The 22,793-nt window shown below is 43.3% G+C and overlaps 1 protein-coding gene across 1 annotated transcript in view; it reads right to left on the bottom strand.

Moving 5' to 3' along the window:
• Positions 1-22,793, bottom strand: part of LOC122801233 (EGF-containing fibulin-like extracellular matrix protein 1) — a 125,784-nt gene that overhangs the window by 6,251 nt on the left and 96,740 nt on the right. The gene's annotated exons all lie outside the window — the stretch shown is intronic.

The following is a 22,793-nucleotide window of genomic DNA, read 5'->3' as shown; positions in this document are numbered from 1 at the left end:
CTGAGATCATGATAACATTATATTTGCCAGAAAATATCATGTAGTATTGCAGAAGGAAGAAAGCTGTACATTAAAAGTGCAGATATTGCTGCTGATATGACAAACAAATGAACATTCTTACCTGGAAAAAAATTGCATCATTTCTTCCTGCAGTGCACAAATTTAGCAGACAATGAATCTAGAAAAGATACCTTTGCTGAGATTTAAAAAATGTGATTCTTTTACCACATTGGTTACAGTTGTGTTCATACGTACATTTGTGTAGATACAAGTAGTATAAGGCTTTGAGCTAGTATAATAACCATTTCTGAGGGAAAGTAATAGAAAATAAATGGATATAAATAATATATTTATATCAGTCTAAGACTGTAATCTCTATTTGCACATACATTTTTATTTTTTGAATGTCACATATGCAATATGTAAAAGTGAACATATATTTATATTGTGTTTCAGGAAAATTAATCTGCACAGAGAGTGCATATAGGTAAAGATTGCAACAGTTTTAAATGAATAGGTGGTGTAGTTATTCATTGCAATGTTGTTTTCTTAGTATTTGTTCTTAGGTGGAATGGGATAAAAATGTGAATCAGACATTAATAGCTAGATTTATACTTCTTTATTTTATTTTTTGAGTTTACTGCTTCTGTTCATTTTAACAGTTAATCACTATAAAAAAGTTCCAGTTATATATTATGCTGATCATTTGTTATACAGGTCTTAACATGAATAAAGCTAAATGGTACTGGTCAATATTGTAACACTGTAGTAACAATAAACTTTGTGTTTTATTTTTTTTTTCTTAATGTTGTATTTTATTGCAGTATATAGCCTTATATAGCAAGGACGAAAGTAATTCATCCTAGATGCTTTTTTGTCAGGGATAACCAATACAGACATGCAAAACATCTTTGAAATATTATGATTAATTGTAAATGAATTTAGCTCCTGTTTTTGGTTTAAAGACTAGCCTCAGGATTCAGCAAGCTCTGCATGGTGTGCAGGAATAGTGGAAAAGCTGCTGCAGGCAATATGGCTGCTGTGCGATCCAGGTCCAGGAACGTGCACAAGCGCTCCTACACTATTCCTGCATGGACAAAGCCCCTGTATGCTAATTACCTCATTTGCTTGTGAACACCATGCAAATGAGGTGAATTAGCGATTCAGGAAGCAGGCAGATGTCTGTGCAGGAATAGTGTAGACTGCAGAAATGTATTTAGCCAGTAGCTGAATACATTTCTGCAAACTACAAAACGGAGGCATGGCAGCTCATACAAATGCATGTATTAGAAGGGGTAGGCATGCAAAAGGCCAAATATATGGCCACAGGCATGAAAATTAATTTCAAAATTATAAAAATTAACTTTGTTTTTTGTTAGCCAATTTTGGTCGTTTAAGTGCAGGGCAGTGGTGCGTCAATGGGATCAGCCCGAAAATAATAAAAAAAGCTGGAAATAAGCTTTTAAACCAAAATCATAATTTTGCCATAATAGTCAATGGCATGCATAACACAAGACCATGGAATAGTAGTTGCTAAGGGGGTAGGCTGAGTGTCTGTTTTGTAACCATGCAATAGCAGTCAATCCTATGCAAATGAGGGCAATGATACTGAATCACAGATTTCCCCTCAGTGCTAGCTTGCACCCAACCATGTAGGTGCAGTAATACCATGGTGTATGGCTAAGAGCTAGATGACTTCATAAGGGGTTGTGTCATGCATGCTGTAGGCTTATTGGAGCTCTGTGGCCTGTGTTTACCCTTAGCTAAGCATATCTAAGGAAGGGGGTGTGTCTGAAGCTGCCTAGCAGTATTTACATTGCTTAAATGGGTGTGAGCACCGTGCACCAGGTTTTAAACAAAACAAACAAAAAAAGAAATAACCAGGAAATAGCAGCTCCGTTCACATCTGAGCACTGGGCTTGCGCAGCGCGCCTCTGGGCTTAAACAGGAAGGCAATGGGAAGGGAAAACAGTAGTAGGAAGGTAATTGAGGTGAACTAGCATAGCTGGCAGGTGAAATGTATCAGAACAAGCCAATTACACAGGCAGCAGCCCAGCCCAGCCCAGTACACTATTGTAAACTATGCAAACACCTTTCCCTCTGGTTTTTCCCACAAACTCTACACCACCGATGTACACAAATGGGGAAATTTCACCTAACAAAAGCAACAAAATGATAGGGGCTGCTTTTGCTCTCATAAATCAATATGCAGAAGAGGCTAAGGGTGATGAGGATGAGAATGCTGACAAGCAACCCACAGTGAGGAGAAGGAGAAGAGTGTACAGACTCAGGGTAACCTACCAGGGGTACATGAGCTGGAGATAGTGAAGTGCTATAGGGTGGACAGGGACCTCCTACAACAAATTGTTTAGCTTTGCTGGCCATGGCTCACATACAGAACCAACAGAGGGGAACCCATCCCAGTGGATACCAAAGTATGTGTAGGCTTAATAATATTAGCCACAAGTACCTTCCAAAGGCCAGCTGGGGATATCATGGGGATCTCACAGGCATCAGCATTCAGGGTACTCCACCAGTTCCTGGATGCCATGTCAGCACATGCCGGTAAGCACATATATTTCCACAACACCCATGAGGCATTGACCAGCAATATGCATCTCTTCTACCAAATAGCAGAATACCCTAAGGTAGTGGGTGCTATAGACTGCATGCACATACACATCAAAGCACCACCTGGTGAGTGGGGTAGGGTCTACATAAACCGCAAGGGCTTCCCCTCCATCAACTGCCAGGTTGTGTGCGATGCCCAGGGCATTATCATGAATGTGTGTGCTGGCAGCCCTGGAAGCTATCACGACTCCCACATCTGACATATGGCATAGCTATACCAGAGATTTGCCAATGGAGGCATCCCATATGGCCATCTAGTAGGAGATGCTGGTTATGCACTGGAGGTGCGGCTGATGACACCCATCATAAATGCACACACACCTGAACAAGAGCTCCATAATGAAGCACACGCACAAACCAGAATCATAATAGAACATGTGTTTGGGATGCTCAAGTCATGGTTCCGGTGCCTGGACATATCCGATGGACCCTGCAGTACTCTCCAGTTACATGTACCCAAATTGTCATTGTATGTGCCATGCTACACAATATGATCCTGCAGAAACAGCTGCAGCAGGAACAGCATGGGGCAGGGCCACACAGCCCCCCACCATTGCCAAGGCCAGCACAGGCAAAGAGTGACTCAGAAGAGGAACAACCTGAGCCTGCCCCTGTAGGCAGAAGGAGGCATGCCTAGTTTGCTCAGGCTTTGGCAAAGAGGCAATGCATAGCACATACACTGACACTGTAGGAACCCAGGGAATGACACCTCTCTCTGACTTGCACAAACAATAAAAGGGATGCCAGACATGACACTACCTGTGCTTAACCATGTATAGGGATTGTACTATGTGCATCCGACATAGTCAGCCCTCCAGCACCATCCTCAATACTGGCACAGCCACAAGGTAAGTCACTATCTCTATCAATTGCTGAATGGAGTAGTATGTTCTGCTACTTGTATCTATGGTACAGATGTGAGCATGCAAGGGAACTGGGTGGCTGAATGGGATGGCAACAGATAGTAGACACCTATAAGGGCAGCATGAAAGCCATAACAAATACTGGTGTCAACATAGTAGGCAGTACTAGACAAGGTGACAAATCCCACTGCAGGATATGTGCTGGGCCAAATGTGTGTCCATAGGACACACACATGCATGTCAATGAGGCTCACATACCCAACAACAGTCTCAGCCAGCAGGACCAGTGTAGATGACCACAAAGAAAGGCAGTGCTAAGACCTCTGATTGATGGCAATGGAGAACAGTGCCCCTCCAGACCTACACAGACAGACTACAACAGGTCAGGCAGTGGGATGTTAGCTCTGAAGGGTAAGAAGTCTGAAACTGAAATGTAGGTCAATAAAACCTAAGATCTGTACTACACTGATATGCCTGTAGTCTGCACGATAGGTCAGAATAAAGAATAAAATGGAAGCCAAAAAAGTACCTGAAATATCAGTACGGTCATAGCAAATGTTTACAGTTGTCAGGTGTTCCCCCCCACAATCCTACATAGAAATGTAGTAACATGTACATGTGGGTTTAATAACAGTGGAGCACAGATTACCTGAGCTGGCCAAATTAGCAGGATAAATTGTTGCACATGTACAATATGCAGGGCTCTGTGTGTTAGGTTGCTGTGTGTTGTATATTGTGTGAAAGTGGTCAGCATGTAGGCATGGAGGGTTGTGTCCTGGTGGCCACTGGCCAGTACTATTGATGACAGGGTCAAGTTCTAACAACTGCAGTGCCAAACACAATGCATCCCAGCAAGACCCAATCCAGCAGTAATCCATACTAATTGTTTGGATGTAATATCTGTCACCATCTGAAAGATGGACATGGCATGAATGTGGGCCCAGACATACATTTAGTACACAGGTGGAAGTACCCTAGACAGAGAGTGTATACAATTTTACTGTCAAATACACACACCTTTGGAATTGTACATACAGGTTAGCAGCGCAATAGTTCTCTGTGTAGTATGGAATACTGATGTAGTCTGGCCAAACACTGGCAGACCACAAAAGGCACAGTTATGAAGTACTGAAAAACCGCTGATGTCCCTACACAAGCCAGCACAAGTGGAATGCCCCACATATATCTGTGAGTCAGCTGAAAGAAGCATCCATAGCACACATGCACTCAGCTCACCCCACCATCAGCCACAGGTACCTCACAGGTCATATCCCTGCTGTTGGGAATGAGTACAATATGACCCCCACTTCTGTATGGGAATACCCACAGAATGCAGCATGTTGAAGAGGTGTCCCATGCAGGTGTGTCCCTAACTGTAAGCAGCACACTGCCAGTATCCACACCATTGGATTAATAAGGACAGAAACTATTGCCATTAACAGCTTGCACACCTACCCTGTCACTCCAGGGGAATACAGTGGCTTGCAGCCTGGGACTGTAGGAGTGACAGAATGCTCTGGCCTGCTACAGATGACCTGCATCACTACCAAATGCCCTACAGTCCTCTGTCAAAGGCCTGTGTCTCACCCGTACTGCCAATGTATGTTATCTCATGGAGTCCCAAATAACGACATAACACAGTCCACAGAACACAAATGCAAGACCATGTTTTCAAATCCCAGTAGCATGTCCACCATGTTTTACTGCATGAACTGTGGAACAACCCTAAATACTGCTGGGATGAAGTGGTAACTATAGGGATACTTATCAGATATTGCTTGCATAATATTAGGAAGAGGATAGAATAATAGAAGGGAGGCAGAAGCATGGATGCCATGAAGTGTGCGAAGTCTGAAACTCTGATGTGTGCCCCTACTATCCCTGCCTGCAAACACAGGAATGGGTGGCTACAAAACCTGTTCGTAAACCACAATGTGAAGGGGTAATGACCAAATATATGAGCCCTGCCTCTGAGTAACCTGTGTGAATCTGTACAGTTGAGAGGTATAGCCACAGCAAGATATGGCCATTCTGTCACGTTGATAGATGTACAAGCATGGGATCCTCAACCACCACAGTACCAAGGTCCTGGACCATTTACACAGACCCAAAAGCAAGTATCTGAAGCTCCCCCTCCAGAATGGCATGATTGCGCAAGAATATGTAGGCTGCAGACCACAATACTGGACACAGCTTCATTCATCTTGTATTCCCCAGGAAATTACTGCAAGCAAACACATATATCTGTCAGTAGTTGATGACATAATACATCACAGTGTAAAACAGTACATATGTCTGAATATCTCTGCTAACATCAAAACCATGTAGCAGAATCAGCACAGACACAATTAGCTACAGTATCCCACTATCCTTTGCCCACTGTGACCCCATATTGTCAACCTATCTACAGATATCCTGCAAAAACAGGTTGCTAGCTGTAGGTGTAGAACACAAATGCCTGCACTCGAGTACAACCTACCTGGAATGGATTCACACATTCAATACAGAAGGTCATACTAGGCATGCTGCCACACTTACAGAAATGAAGCCCATGTCTGGCAACAACAGTGGACTATACATATCTGTCAGGCTCAGATGTCTGTGCACACAATCCATATTGCACACCAGTCATGCTTTGCACACACATTGGATAGGAATACAGACATATATCTAAGGACAACACACTATAATAGGTCAAACATACACAAACAAAGATGTGGGGAAGAGAGAGACAGACAGTGACAAAGAGCTTCCCATCATGAGGCCTGTCCCACCCACCACACATCCAATTAGCCAATATTACATGATATGCCAATGTCTATCACTGTAGACATATGCTTCAGGTAGCCCTCAGCACTATAGTGTCTCTGGTGTTTGTGATAACTGTGTAATATGACAGTACACATCATTATTCATGTAGCAGTTGTATACACAGTCCTGTTAAATGTAAAGTTGTGTGTGACTGAGTGTTGTTTGTGTGCTTCCAGATGAATGGTTTATGGCGAATTCACACACACTGCACTCCCCATTGCTTTAGTTTAGCTAGCCTGCTGATGTCAGTCACCTTGAAATACCCCTTTGGACAAGGATCATCCTTATAAGCTCTATGGTGCATGCAATAACTGTGTAGCGCTATAGTGTGATGTACTAGTTAGGTAGGAATTCTAATCCCAGACATGGCAACTGTGAAACTCTGTGTGTGTGTGTGTGTGTGTGTGTGTGTGTATGTGTGTATGTGTGTGTGTGTGTGTGTGTGTGTGTGTGTGTGTGTGTGTGTGTGTGTGTGTGTGTGTGTGTCTGTGTGTGTGTGTGTGTGTGTGTGTGTGTGTGTGTGTGTGTGTGTGTGTATTTGTGTGCGTAGGGATCAATGATTTTGAGGCCATTCACAGTCACTACACCTTCCATTGCCCTACTTTAGCAAGCCTGCTGATGTCAGTCACCTTGAAATACCTTCTTGGACAAGATTCAGCCCTGTAAGCTCTGTGGCATGTACAATAGCTGTGTAATGCTATAGTATGATGTACTAGTTAGGTAGGAGTTATAATCCCAGACATGGCAACTGTGAAACTCTGTGTGTCTGTATTTCTGAGGCCATTCACAGTCACTACACCTCCATTGTCCTACTTTAGCAAGACTGCTGATGTCATTCACTTTGAAATACACCTTTGAATAAGGGCTAGCCCTATAAGCTCTGTAGTGCATGCTATAACTGTGTAATGCTATAGTGTGATGTACTAGTTAGGTAAGAGTTCTAATCCCAGACATGGTAACTGTGAAACTCTGTGTGTTTGTGTGTGTAGGGATCAATGTTTTTGAGGCCATTCACAGTCACTACACCTCCCATTGCCCTACTTTAGCAAGGCTGATGATATCATTCACTTTAAAATACACCTTTGGAGAAGGGCTAGCCCTATAAGCTCCGTAGCATGTGCTATAACTGTGTAACGCTATAGTGTGATGTATTAATTAGTAGGAGTTCTAATCCCAGACATGGCAACTGTGAAACTGTGTGTTTGTGTGTATAGAATCAATGCTTTTGAGGCCATTCACAGTCACTACACCTCACATTGCCCTACTTTAGCAAGGCTACTGATGTCATTCACTCTGAAATGCACCTTTGGAGAAGGGCTAGCACTAAAAGCTCGATGGGACATGCTATAACTGTGTAATACTATAGTGTGATGTTCTAGTTAGGTAGGAGTTCTAATCCCAGACATGGCAACTATGAAACTGTGTGTGTGTGTATGTGTGTGTGTGCGCGTGCGTGTGTGTGTGTGTGCGTGTGCGTGTGCGTGTGTGTGTGTGTGTGTGTGTGTGTGTGTGTGTGTGTGTAGGGATCACTGATTTTGAGGCCATTCACAGTCACTACACCTCCCATTGCCCTAATTTAGCAAGGCTGCTGATGTCATTCACTTTGAAATGCACCTTTGAAGAATAGCTAGCCCTATGAGTTCCGTGGCACATGTGATAACTGCATAGTGCTATAGTGTGATGTACTAGTTAGGTCAGAGTTCTAATCTCAGACATGGTAACTGTGGATGTGTGTGTGTCTGTGTGTCTGTGTGGCTGTGTGTCTGTGTGTCTGTGTGTCTGTGTGTCTGTGTGTCTGTGTGTCTGTGTGTCTGTGTGTGTACAGAGTAATGCTTTTGAGGCCATTCACAGTTACTACACCTTCTATTGCCCTACTTTAGCAAGCCTGTTGATGTCATCTAGCTATACTTTATAAAAATGGACTATAAGTTACCTCAATAGACCCCAAACTACCTCTTTCCAGTAATGCAGAGATTCTTATATTAATGTTTCAGCTCAACAAATGAAAATCCATATATATAATCTGTATTTACCTTCCCCCAGGCAATAATACTAACACACTAGAAGCTATTCTTAGCTGGCTGTCAACCAACTATCCACAAGCAACCATAATACTTGGCGACTTTAATATAAACTGGATTTCCTGTACAACTGAGCAGCCTTCTACAAATATTAATCTATATGGCTTTACCCAAACCATAACTTCCCCTACCCGAACCAACAAGCTTAATAACAAAAATGCACTCTAGACTAATTCTCACCAGCAAACTTATAAATCAGGCACCCTCCCAGAAGATATAAGTGACCACTCACTTACCTACTTAATCAGATATAAGACTGGATCTCCAAACTTAACCAACCATAGGACTGTAAGGACCAACAAAAACTTTAACCTGGAAAGCTTCCAAACTGAACTTTCAGCCTGTGACTGGACACACCTCAAGCATCTCCCATTAGATGATGCAGTCAAATACTTTAATACAAAATTCTTAACCATTCTGGATTGCCATGCCTCTATTCGTAAAATTAGAACTAGAACTAAAGCAGCCCCATGGCTCACTAAAACTACCAAACAAAAAATCCTCCCCAGAAATAAACTATGGGCCAACTGGCGGGCATCAAAAAGCTATTCAGATCACATAAAGTTTAGGCAGCTAAAAATGAAACAAAAAAAGCAATAGTGTCTGATAAAAAGAAATACTACTGCCATCTTCAACAAACCCACCAGAAAAATCCACAAAAATTCTGGCAAGGCATTAATAACCTCCTACACCCAGGACACTCTTGCACACCCACTCCCTCTGGCTCTAATCATAATAATCCTACCCAAATAGCCAACTCATTTAACACTTTCTTTACAGAAACCGTTCAATCCCTTGCCAACCAACTATCTCCTAGCATCACATACTCTACCACTGCCATGATCAATAACTCTCTCCTATTTCATTTTCAACCAGTTCCCACATCCCTCGTCTGTAAACTTATCCAGCAGCTTAAACCCACCACACTCTCTGCAGATCAACTACCTGCAGAATACCTGCAAAAATCAGCTAAAGTAATTGCTTACCCCATATCCATCCTCATTAATAGAACAGTTTCTGAAGGATACATCCCATCCATCTGGAAAGTCTCCCACATTATCCCCCTGCATAAAGGTGGTACTTCCAAGGACGTTTCCAACTACATGCCCATAGCCATATTATCCCCTGTTGCAAAGATAATGGAGAAATGTATTCACAGGCAACTTTTAACCCACCTACTTGAAAAAATATACTAGCCAACTGTCAACATAGTTTTAGACCATTTCATAGCACCACCTCTGCTCTTTTATCCTTTTCTGACCATATTAATAGAAATCGCAATAATGACACTCTATCCTCAGCCCTCTTTATTGATCTGTCGAAAGCCTTCGATATGGTCAACCATTACCTCCTCATAAACACTCTCAGTAACCTGTCATTGGATGATCTTGCTATTCAGTGGTTCCAATCCTACTTAAATAATAGAAAACAGGCTGTACTATGGGCAAATATCTCATCTTCCCACCTTCCAGTTAGCCTAGGAGTCCCACAAGGATCCATATTGGGACCTTTACTTTTCTCCATCTTTACTAATGACCTCCATTCTATAATCCCACAAGCCACCTGCATTTAATATGCAGATGACTCCACACTTATATGCTCTGCCACTTCCCCATCAGAACTTCAATACCTAACCCAAAAGACCTTTAATACAGTTGAAAATTGGCTCCTGCATAGATATCTTATCTTAAACCCAAAGAAAACAAAAATACTTCTATTCACACCCACCCGTAGAACCTCCCCACTTAACATTACTGTAACCTCTAGTAATGGAACTATTATATCTCCTGATATTACCACTAAACTACTCTGGGTTCTAATTGATAATAACCTCTCTTATGAGCCTCACATTAATAACACAGTTAATAAGAAATTAGGTTCCCTCTACAGGATCAAACCATTTCTAACTCCATTAGCCAGAATCACCATTGCCCGCACCCACCTTATATCTACTCTGCTTTATGCCTTTCCTATCTCTACCAAATTATGTAAAAGTGCTCTGAATAAGCTGTCTACCTCTTACAACAATATTGCCAGATTTGCTGCAGGGTCCTCCTATAGGACCCATCATTGTATCAATTTGAGTCAACTAGGCTGGCTTGAATTGCCAAACCTAATATTATTCCATCAAGCAATTGTAGCCCACAAAATCCTGTGCCACCCACAAAATACTCCTATACTCACTTCCGTGGTCACCCCCTATAATAATCTCAAAACCCTGCGCTCATCTAGCAAACTACTAGTACAAATATCTAAATCTAATAACTCAGCAGAGTTCTCTAGTACAGTGGGTAAAACCTGGAACAGTCTCCCCAATCACCTAACTTCACTATCCTCAACTAACCTATTTAAAAGTAAACTTAAACCCTACCTCAAATCACACTGGCTATGCCCCTGTGCTAACCCAGATTAAACAACTAACCCTTCCCATTATAACATGATTCTCATTACTTATCTTATTTAGGGCATGTACCTATGTATATAGTGTATGTCTTTATCAACTAGACCAGTCTACTTTTTTTAGACCTCATGTGTAATTTTTTAGAATGAGTGTGTTCATGTACTGCTTATAATGTACATTCACTACATATTTCATTTTTTGACATTTTTTTTTGTGTGACTTTCTAATTAATAGTTCTAAGGTCTTTGTAAATATCATTGTCCTTATGTATTTGTTGTTTAACTTGTGGAGCTTTTCTCCCCGGGCCGCCACTGAAAATGGACATATATCCAGCTGGACTAGCCCAGTCAACAAATGTAAAATAAAATAAAAATAACAAATAATTAAAAAATCTACCTTGAAATATACGTTTGGAGAAGGGCTAGCCACATAAGCTCTGTGGTATGTGCCATGAATGCGGAACATTGTAGCAGCAGTAACTACATAGTTATGGGTTTGAATCGCATCTGTGGCACATGTTTGTGCATGTATCTCAAAGTTTTTGTCCCCATTTACAGCCAGTACACATCTTAGAGCCTGACTTTAGCAGTCCTGCAGATATCATTCACCTTACAAGTATCTGTTGCGAAGCCTATATCATGTCAGGTCAGTGGTGCATGTGGTAGATGTGTAACATAATGGTCCATAAAGGTTGTTATATGGAGATTTGAACCTCAACCCTGGCAAATGTAAATGTGTGATTAAGGTAAAATTACTTTTGGGATCTCTCACCCACTACATCACCCAGTGCCAGTATTCACTAGGGCTGGTGATGTTCTTCACCTTAGAAGTAACTTGGGACAACATCCATCTGATAAGTTCTGTGGTGTGTGTGATAAATGTGGTACACTGTAGTAGCAATACATAGCTAGGTAGGGGTTTGAATCTTAGTACTGACAAGTGTGTGTGTGTGTGTGTGTGTGTGTGTGTGTGTGTGTGTGTGTGTGTGTGTGTCATCAGTATCCTGTGTGGAGGTTGCTGCGATTGTGTAATGACAGGATTTATTGTAGGGCAGGTTTTGCTAATATATTATATTGTGGACCTACTATATGTCACAATGTCCACCTTACAAGGACAACAGATGTCAAACAACAGACAGGCTGGTGTAGACAATCCATAGCCCTACATGTGACATTATGGATCAGTGAACAATAAAGGCAACCCTTGTATTACCCAGAGAGCACTCTCCACCCATGTCTCATACACAAATGCACTTGGCTAGGCAACAACCACTATATTGGTAGTTCCCTGCATATTTCCCACAGACAGTAACCACAGTGTGATTGCAGTGGACTACATGCCTGTTGCTCACAACACTGCCACTGACATCAGAATGTACTGTGATGTATAACATCTCCTTGACTGAGTGTGTGTTATCCAGCAAGTAAGAGGACATGGCACCCTGTTCCATCCCTACAATAGACAAATAATTGCTTACAGTGGTCCTTTGCTATGGTCTCCACTGGATGCCTGCAACAACTGTTGAGTCTGCAAATGTAACCCACAAAGGGAATACCATGCCTTATACACATGCCCTGTATGGACAGATGCCACTAACTCCACTGAATACCTGTATCATGCTGTCAATGTAGGTGCAGGCATAATCTCAGATCTAAAGCCGGGTTTCACCACATGAGGTCAGGAATGCCACATCAGATGATAACAATCTGTCCACACATTCCCCAGAGACCCCAGATACTCTTCCACATGTCACAGAACATGCATGTGTAACAAGTGCACAACCCAGACACTGTCCATGTTATAAAATATAGATGACGTACATGGCAAATATTGCACACCACTGGCCACCCACAATAGTAACCCGGATGGGTGGATGGTGAATACAATACCCACCTGTGTGAGCCAATCCAGGGACTACACCCCTGAGCCACACTGGAGACCATTGTCATGTAGCCTGATGCCAAGGTATTCCCTTTGCCTAACCTTGTGCAGCCTTCTGGCACAGTTAACTACTACACACCTGTGAAGCAATGAACCCATGCATGTCAGTACTGGCGTGTGTGTGTGTGTGTGTGTGTGTGTGTGTGTGTGTGTGTGTGTGTGTGTGTGTGTGTGTGTTTGTGTGTGTGTGTGTGTGAGTGTGTGTGTGTGTGTGGTGACTAATGATTTTGAAACCATTCACACTCACTACACCTCCCATTGCCCTACTGTAGTATGCCTTCTGATGTCAGTCACCTTGAAATAAGCCTTTGGCCATATATCAGCCTGATAAGCCCTGTGGTGTATGTAATAACTGTGTAATAATGTAGTGTAGCAAACTAGTTAATTAGGAGTTCTAATCCTGACCCTGCCAACTGTGATAATGTGTGCGAGACCCTGACAGAGTGTGGTTGTGTCTTCCTTGACACCTGCTTTCGTGGACAATCACATGTACTACACTTCCCTTATCCCTCCTTTATCACTGTTGCTGATGTCACTCACCTTCAAAGATACCTTTGGACAGCTCTTCAACATGTAAGCTCCATGGCGCATGCAATAACTGCATAACAATTTAATAGCAATACATAGTCAGGTAGTGGTTTGAAACTCAGTACTGGTAAGAGCGTGTTTGTGTGGTTATCAGTGACCTGTGTTGGGGTGATTGTGTAATGATAGGGTCCATTGCAGTGTGGGTTTTGCCACATCATTATATTGAGGAGCTACATGTCCCATTGTCAACATTACAAGGCCAACATTTTCCAAACATTGTAAAGATTTTAGTCGACAATCCTCAGCTATAAATGTGTACATCCATATGCAATTACCATGTGACAGTATGGATTAGTACACAATATAGGCAACTGTCATAAAGCCCAGATACCACTCTCCACCCATGGATCATACACAAACATGCTTAGCTCTTACTCCCCTACTCCCTTCCTTTCTTACTTTGTCTCTGTCTCTCTCACTCCCTCTCTGGTGGATGTGGACAAGTACACCTGCTTTTCTTAGGCAGCAGTTTGTGTTTTGTAAGTGATGCTCATGATCAGCTGATGGCCTGTTCACAAATTGCAGTCCCCCAATAGCTGATTGCATGTGGAACAGCTGTGGTATCATTCCTATAGCCAATTGCATGGAAACACACTCCTATAACTAAGCATTTCATGTGGGTGTTGGCCCTTTTCCTTCACTGTGAGCAGGACTTCATGTGGGTGTTTGACAAACAGCATAACAGAGGGTAGTTGGTTATACTTCTTACAACATACACTGTAGATACAGGCCAACAAACAGGAGGGGATGTTCCAGACATTAGGACAGAATGTAAGTATTGATCTTCTACATTTGAAGTAATGTTGGTTTAACAGGGTTTGTGTGGATATGGCTGGTCTACATGATTTAATATCTGTCATGACAGTGTTATGTGATTGGGGAAACTCTCACCTGTAGGGCTATCTGCAGACTGGTCAGTGTTTGGAATCTTACATGTGTTGCGTTACTTACACATTTCCTATCTTTAGAAATTCAGTAGCATACTCTAAGGATTTCAGTCAGTACATGGTGACAGCCATGTGAGTTACTAACTTCATATCCCTCAGAAGACATATGTCACAACAAACCCTGTTACACCAGTAAATGTATGGGTTTATCACAGCAACATGTCAATATTGTTCCTGTGTTTGTGCCTCCAGCCACAACTGTGTCAACCTTTGTACATATGTCATGCAGTAAGAGGTGTATATGTTCAGTACATCATCATTTACTGATATCACACTTGATAACAAGCCAGTGAGATACCAGACTGCTAGACATGTTATGTATAGTAAGCCTTATATTTGAGGACAAAACCTGGACATTCTGTTGCAGTGTGTACAGTAGTGAGGTCTGTGTATGTATGGTGATTGTCAACAGAGTGTGTATTGTGAATATGTACCTTGCCCTGTGTACAGACTAGTAAATGTCATTGTTCTTGGTCCTGTTCTATGTGATGTTGCATGCTGCTGCAGTGTATGGTGCCCTTTTCACTTATATGTTTGCAGGGCCAGACAGACACATGTCCCATACCACAGTCAGGCATTGGAATACACTGTGTATTGACCCAGTATATGTAGGGTTAGTGTGTGAGTGGCACATATGAGGATCATGTTGTTCACACAGTCCATATACTGTAAAATTAAGTAAGCTTACCATATGTAACTGTGGCTGTGTTCAGATTGTTTGTGGGTATGCACTTTCACACAGGTGTCTGTTACTCTGTGCTGTTACATCCCTGTAAAGCCTGCTATATTTGCAGGTACATGTGTATTCCCCCATAAAAAATGTAGGCCAGTGTTGTAGCAGTCTGCCTGTAGTTTGCATAGTGCTTTGTGACATGCCTAGCAGCTCAGTGTATTTACCCAGTGTGATGTTATAGCCAGATATTTGTCAGATGTACTGTTGCCGGGCCACTGTAACTGTTGTGTATTTCTGGCAAAGCAGTGGGATGCTGTATAGATGTATGTCACTAACTAATGGCTAGCATATGGGCTTCTGACCTCTGCTCCTCTGGTTATTATGTGGCAGGACAGAAAGGAGTGTGTGAATGCATAAACTGTGTGAGCTTATCTATTCCAGTATTATCATGATATCCCCATTTATATGGCTGCAAACATCCACTTTGTCAGGATTGGTCCACACATCTTGCACTAAGGGGTGTTCTGTATACCTCTGGACTGACCAGAATGTGTCAGACTGTCCACATTTATTGGTCATATCTCTGCTGTATTCCACAGGATCACTACTGTGATTTGTGTGGTACTGTACTATGATGATCTTATGATGTCTGTCAGTAACTGATGGTGTACATGTCAATATCAGATGTAAATTCCCACACAACATTTCTGTTAAGACAACCCCTGTTACAGTAGCAAAAGTCTACATTTATAACTGCAATACTTACATGACATCCCCTTGCACTAAGAGGTTGTGACTATTGGTGCTGAGGTATGACTCCACTATATGTTATGGACATATGTTATACACACACACACACACACACACACACACACATATATATATATATATATATATATATATATATATATATATATATATATATATATATACACATATATCCTGGTACACACCTATGAACACCTGAACCTATTGACTCCAGTACTGACAAATGTGTCAGTGTACATTACTGAAAATAACAGTGTCTGTGTGTTTGTAAACCTGCAGTTGATAATACTCTGAGGCCCTTCACACCCACTGCACCCCCCCATTGCCATAGTTAGATATGGCTGCTGCTGTAATGGACATTACATGTACCTTGTTACACTGTTTACCCTATGGGCTACCTGGAGCTTGCAGTACCAGCACAACACTGTTGTACACATGGTTAGATAAGCATGGGTTACCCTCTGAGTTCTGGCAAGTGTGTGTATGTGTGCAAGTGAGTATATTTGTAGGATACAGTATTCTGAGGCCACATTCTCCTAATACAATACACTTTGCCACACAGTATAAGGGATAGTGATGTTGCTGACCATAGGAGAACCATGACAAAGCATCACCCTACTATCCCTGTGGCATGTGCAATAGATGCATATCCCTGTAGTAGCACTCTTGAGATAGACAAGGGGTTGTATTGTAGTCCTGGTCAATGTGTGATTGTGGGTATGTCAGAGTATTATCATGGGTTTCGGTGAGTACAATATCGAATGTGGGGAGTGGGTGCTGGGTATACTGTCTTTACACCATGGTACCCCAGCACATGTCCCAAGGTCTGCTGTATAGGGACCATTGTCACCATCAACCATATGCATAACTGATTACACTATCCAGCCCAATGATGCATGTGCTGTGTGGAACTTATCTGTAACAGAATGGACACACTAGCAAGGTAGTTAGCACTGATAAACCCATGTCTCTCAGATGTGTGCATGACTGTTATGTGTTTGTCAATGTGTATATGACAGTATGTCACACTATGTATTGTTCATAAACAACCAGTACATCCCCCATTACTATACTGTTCAAGGCCTGGTGATGTTCTTCACTTAACATGTAACCTGGAACACACCTCATCTTAAAAGCTGTGTGATATGTGCAATTAAGGCCACACGCATTTGTAGCACTAAGTACCTAGGTAGGGGTTCTATTCCCAGTGTTGCCAAATAAGTGTGTGTGTGTGTGTGTGTGTATTTGAAGGGATCTACTTAAGTTTGCAGAATATACATGTCCCAGGAGGTCATCTGTCGGGGAACTGACTGGCAATTGCTAGCATTTCACAGGTATCATAGGTTCATAGGTTCATACTAGGCTATCTGCCCTGGGGCAATTATAAGCCTAGCCCGTTTCTGTATGGCTTACGCCACCCCTTGATTTGAGTATACTGTGCCCTTTGTAATGTTTAGTTTACTGTGCCTCTGTCTAATAGTGACACTGGAGTAATCCCTGGGACAAACCTACGATCCCCCATCCACCTATCAAGATTCTTCTTGAAGAGATTTAGTGAAGTGCTCTGCCTCACATGAACTGGAATTCTATTCCAGAGCGAAGGGAGCCTCTGGGTTATGAACCTGTCCCTCCAGCAAGTTCTATTTATTCCTCTGCTGAGGTTCAAGTCCCTCAAGCATGTGGCTCTAAGGGATTTAGATTTACTGAGGTGGAGCATGTCCATTAATTCTGGATTTGACATAGCTTTGTATGTCAGGCATAGATCACCTCGAAGTAGGCGGTATGCAACTGAGTAGAGCTGGAGTTTTTTTAACCAAGCAGCATATGGCATCTGTTTGAGACCCTTGATCCTCTTGATGAGATACTTTTGGGGTCTTTCTAATTGCTGCAGGTGTCGGGTAAGGTACATCCCAAAAGGGGCATTGTATTCTATGATGGGCCTGATGAGGGATGAATAAAGGGGCATGATTATCTGTCTTGATCTAGAAGTGAAACCCTTTGTGATGAGGTGGGCTATGTAGAAGGTCTTTCTAACCACTTTGGCAATGTGGTTTTCAAAGGAGAGATTGCTATAAACTTGGGTTTCCAGGTCCCTAATAACTTTCTCTGTACTTAATGGGTTTCCGCCTATGTGGTAATTTGTGGGCACATTGTTTTTGCCAAAGGGTATGACTATACATTTTTTGGCATTTAGCTTTAAACTATGGCGCTGGCAACAGTTATCTGTCTCTGTGAGACCTTTTTGAAGGATGTATGTGTCAGCTGGAGAGTCGATTATGGCGCCCAGTTTGCAGTCGTCTGCAAACTTGGTGAGCCATAGTCCTCCCACATTTGCCTGTACCTCGGAAAAGTACATACCGAACAAGAGTGGTCCCAGGACAGAACCCTGTGGGACACCACTTGTGACCGGTTTCGAGTCTGACATGGCTCCAGCAACTCTCACTCTGTGGGTTCTATCTTTGAGCCAGTTTGTGACCCATCTTGTGACATAGGCATTTATATTTAAGCTGGATAGCTTATCTATGATGCCTGAGTGGGGTATTGTGTCAAATGCCTTTGCAAGGTCCAGATAGGCTGTGTGGACTACCTTCCCTTCATCTATGGCTTTGGTGACTGTTTCAAAGAAGTCAACCAGGTTCAAAAGGCAGGATCTGCCCTTGACAAAGTCGAACTGGGTAGGATCTAGTGTCTGTAGGTCCCCAATGTCTTTGTTTATGAGCTCCATGATGATCCTCTCCATAGCCTTGCAGACTAAGCTAGTCAGGCTTATGGGGTGATAGTTTCCAGGGTCCGTAGAGGCTCCACCTTTGTGGAGTGGGATCACTGTTGTTGTACACCATTCTGTGGGCACATATCCTGTAGTGAGGCTGAGATTGTATAGTTGTTTTATTTGAGGGATTAGTTCCTCTTGGAGTTCATGTAGGATACAACCTGGGATGCCATCTGGTCCCATGGAAGCAGTGTTTTTTGCTTTGGAGAGGGCAGCCTTCACCTGAGCATCAGAGATGTTTGGGAGGCAGCCCTCTGCCGGGATAGATACTTGCTCTTTTGGGGGGGAGGGGGTGGAGAAGTTTGCACTGAACCTGTCTGCCAGGATATTGGCGATGTCTGTGGGTTCACATGGAAACATCCTGTGGAAATTTATTCCATCAAAACTAGTAGTAGATGTGTAAATTCCCTCTTCCCCACTGTATAGCTGTACAGTGATACTGGGGTTGGTATATATACAGTTGGGTGTGGATCTTGTGGAAACTGCCACCATCATTGCAGTTATTGTTGAGTGTATCCCCCCACTTAGTTGACTGTAGTACTGTACAGTTCATGTTAACAGGTTAAGTAGTTGTCAATCACACTATCTGTGGTTCTTCACCAACCCACACCCTCCAAAGGGTAGGGCTGTGCCTCCCACACCAGCACACCTATGTTTACCAAGTTGAGGATTGCACTACATTGGGGAAGGGGACATATACCCTGCCAGTAACCATCGTCAATGACATTAAACTAGCAGACTGATTATTTCCCAATGTGATGTTGTGCCTATTCTGTCTTGGTGGAATTACATAGGCTAAAATGGGTTCCTTGCAAAACTACATCCATCCATGTGTACAGTATTCTCTGTATATTGCATTAACACCAAAGCCCCTGTGTGTGTGTGTGTGTGTGTGTGTGTGTGTGTGTGTGTGTGTGTGTGTGTGTGTGTGTTATACACAAACATGTGGTGTGTACCACCCAGTACATTTACCATTGTCCAGTGTAGAAGGGCTGCTGACATCAACCACCATGCACTCACCTGTATACACCCCTCAGACCTATCAGGCATGTGGCACATGCAGTGACTGTTATACAGACCTGTGACTTGTGTTCAGCTGTACCGAGGATATGGCACAGTCAAGGTGTCACCACAGTGCCATACCCATTTTAGGAAACAACAGAAGACCAGCATCCTGCTGACACATAGACACCTACAACACAAATGGAATACATTAGGGAGACTACAATCACTCAGTGTTAATAACAGCTATAATGCATCATGGCTGGACAGCAACACATCCTGACATGTAAGCATTAAATGTTAGTGCTGAAAACATGTTACACAGCATTACATTGGTACACCATAGTACAGTCGCCCTGTGCATTAGAACCATATTAGCCTGTCCCTGCATCGATGTTATGGATGACAGGGTTGTGGCACAGGTATCATCATATGCACAGGGTGTGTTGTGGGTTTGCCAGATGTCTAGGCTGAGCCATTCATTTGACATCATGTGTGTGTGTTAAGTGATTTCATTATTAATTGGGCTGTGCAGATGTGGTGTGTATAGATATGGGGTTGCCCTAGCTGTGTTGGTGATGTGTGTGTGTGTGTGTGTGTGTGTGTGTGTGTGTGTGTGTGTGTGTGTGTGTGTGTGTGTGTGTGTGTGTATGCATGCACACAGTTCTGCCATGTGGCTGCCCTATACAGGGGTTTGTTGGGCAGCTGCAGACTATACCTGGCAGGGTGTGCAGTTCACCGTCTCTGGCTGTGGACATGAGAACTGTGCCTGCCAGGGGTTCTACAGGCACCACCAGATACAAGCCACAATATGGTACACTCCCCTGTCTGATGGATCCAGGTTCCTCTTGGGACCAGCCAGGGCCACGTGCATGTGGCCTACTATGTTATGGTGTGGGCAGTGCCCCCCTGCAGTGCTGGGGCTGGTACTGCCACTACAGGAGTGGCTCTTACTTCTTGCATGTCCACATCAACCTCCATCTGTTGGTGTTGCTGGCCTATGTCCACGTGGCCATCACAGTACTCCCACCATATGCTCAAGCACAGACATTCCACGGTTGAGGATTCCCAACATCCCACCCAACCATCTATCCAGGACCTCAATGCAAATGCAAAATAATGGTGGGCACTTGCAAGACCACAGATGTTATCAATAACAGCAGAAAGAGTAGCCCTCTGCAGCCTCAGACCCTGTCTAGTATACCGTTCCATACATGCCTGCGCCTCAATGATGGCCTGAAACATGCGTCTGGTGACACCAGATGTGGCACGTCTGCCAGGGGCATGATGACCAGCAGCCCTCCTATAAGCAGCCCTGTACATCTGCCTGTGTGGTACCTCACTAGGCATCCGGCTATGGCTGCTGTATCCAGATACATGTGCCATATACACCACACTGTCCTGTCCCATGCCACCACCTGCCAACTGTCCCTCGTCTATGGCCACTGGTGATGGGGTATATATAAGCAATGTGACTGGGTGCGGGGATGGGGTGGATAACAGTGGGATGTCAAATGATGGCACAGCTTCAGCCCCTGACAACCCTGCCTGTGCCTCAACACACCTATCATCATTCTCAGTGTCTGTATGGACACTAACATCAGTTTGCCTGCAGGAGGGACCCTGACCCATCTCGCCACCTGTGAGGGGGAAAACAAGAAACACACTTTAAGACCAGTACATCATTGCTTAACTGTAAACACACACACACACACACACACACACACACACACACACACACACACACACACACACACACACACACACACACACACACACACACTTACAGTTGAGGTTGCACAAAGATATTACACACAGACCTCTCATTACCCATCTTTCAACATGCATGACATATGGCAATCAACAGCATGCACTGCAGCTATAGTCAATCCCTGTTACCAACATTATTCATCTCTGTGATGCATGGGTTGTGTTAGTAGGTGATGCGCCTTCCCCTGGAACACACTGCACCCATGTACACAGTATTGCTGTGCACTCGTTCGGCACCCTGGCATGTACTATGCACCATACCTCACAGTTGTACACGCCATTGCTGAATGTGTATTTGTGTCAGTTATGTTTGCTCTGCTGCTCACAGCCCGTATGTGGTTGTCCAACACATACCTGGGATGATCTGTGGACAGATGTCAATAGTGAATGTCTGATGTCTGATTTGCAGATCTCATCAGTGGTGTATGTATGACTAATAAAATCCAATTACACTGACAACCTTTAAAGTTTACATTGGGTATGAGGAGTGTACACACCCTTATTGACATGGCACCCTCTTCCCTGATATGCCATGGGGCCACAGTACTGCATATGGTAACATTACATGAACCTGATATGTGACATATGACCTGTGCAATCAAATGCAGTATCAAACAAATGTGTTAGCTGTGCAGATGCTGACTGAGATGCATACAATCTATGGGTTCATAACTGTTAGGTGTACTACAGCAGTCACTATTTCTGGAAGGGGTATACTAGCATGGGTCATCTGCACTTGCCAGTATTTGGTCATTCTGCCCTACGAGTGTCCCCCAACTCTGCAAGATTGCAAGGTCAACTCATGTGTACAGCCCTTGGAGGTCACACAGTGTGTTCACTATTGCTGTGGAGTCAGGGTTATGTCTGCCCCAATTCATGACCTTGACTGTGTGCAGATAAAGCCATTCTTAGAGAGCTTTGGATGTCTGCTTCAGTTCACTGTTGTCTTTCAGGACAACACCCCCCCCATTCCTCATCCTTTTAGCAGATGCTTGACAACTATGAGCTACACATGAGTGACATTTTGCAGTGTCCCAAATTCAGAACACTATGTGTACTGGGCTAGTCCCTGCTAATGAATGGCAAACATACAGGTGTACACTGGCACCAGCAATGTACAGTTGGGGATGGTGGCCCTGAGGTGGAGTAAGGTGTTGCTTGTGCAGCACATGTATCTTAATTGACACTGTCTGCAGATTTTGAACTTGGTCTTGGTACACCATTACGCATTGCAACACATGCCTTTGGGGGACTTTTGATGTTATGAATATGCTACCTGTAGAGAGCCCTGGCTGATGTTTCCAGTAGAGCAACTGTCCCATCTGATTACCCTAACCTATGGGCCATACTTATGCAGAGTCCAGGCAATTGTTGACACAGGTACTGCACAGCCAGTACTTGCTAGACATTCCTGCAACTCCTTCTGTGTTGCAGCATGTTACTAGGCAGCCTGCATGACCAGTTTGCAACATGTCTCATCATCTGTCTTGGATGGCCATCTGTTTATTTTATACATTAATGTTGTCCCATACATCCTCATCGCATAT

This window comes from Protopterus annectens, chromosome 4.part1, assembly GCF_019279795.1.
Source record: "Protopterus annectens isolate FY-2018-M chromosome 4.part1, PAN1.0, whole genome shotgun sequence".
Lineage (NCBI taxonomy): Eukaryota > Metazoa > Chordata > Ceratodontiformes > Protopteridae > Protopterus > Protopterus annectens.
This window is presented reverse-complemented; position numbering and strand designations above follow the sequence as displayed.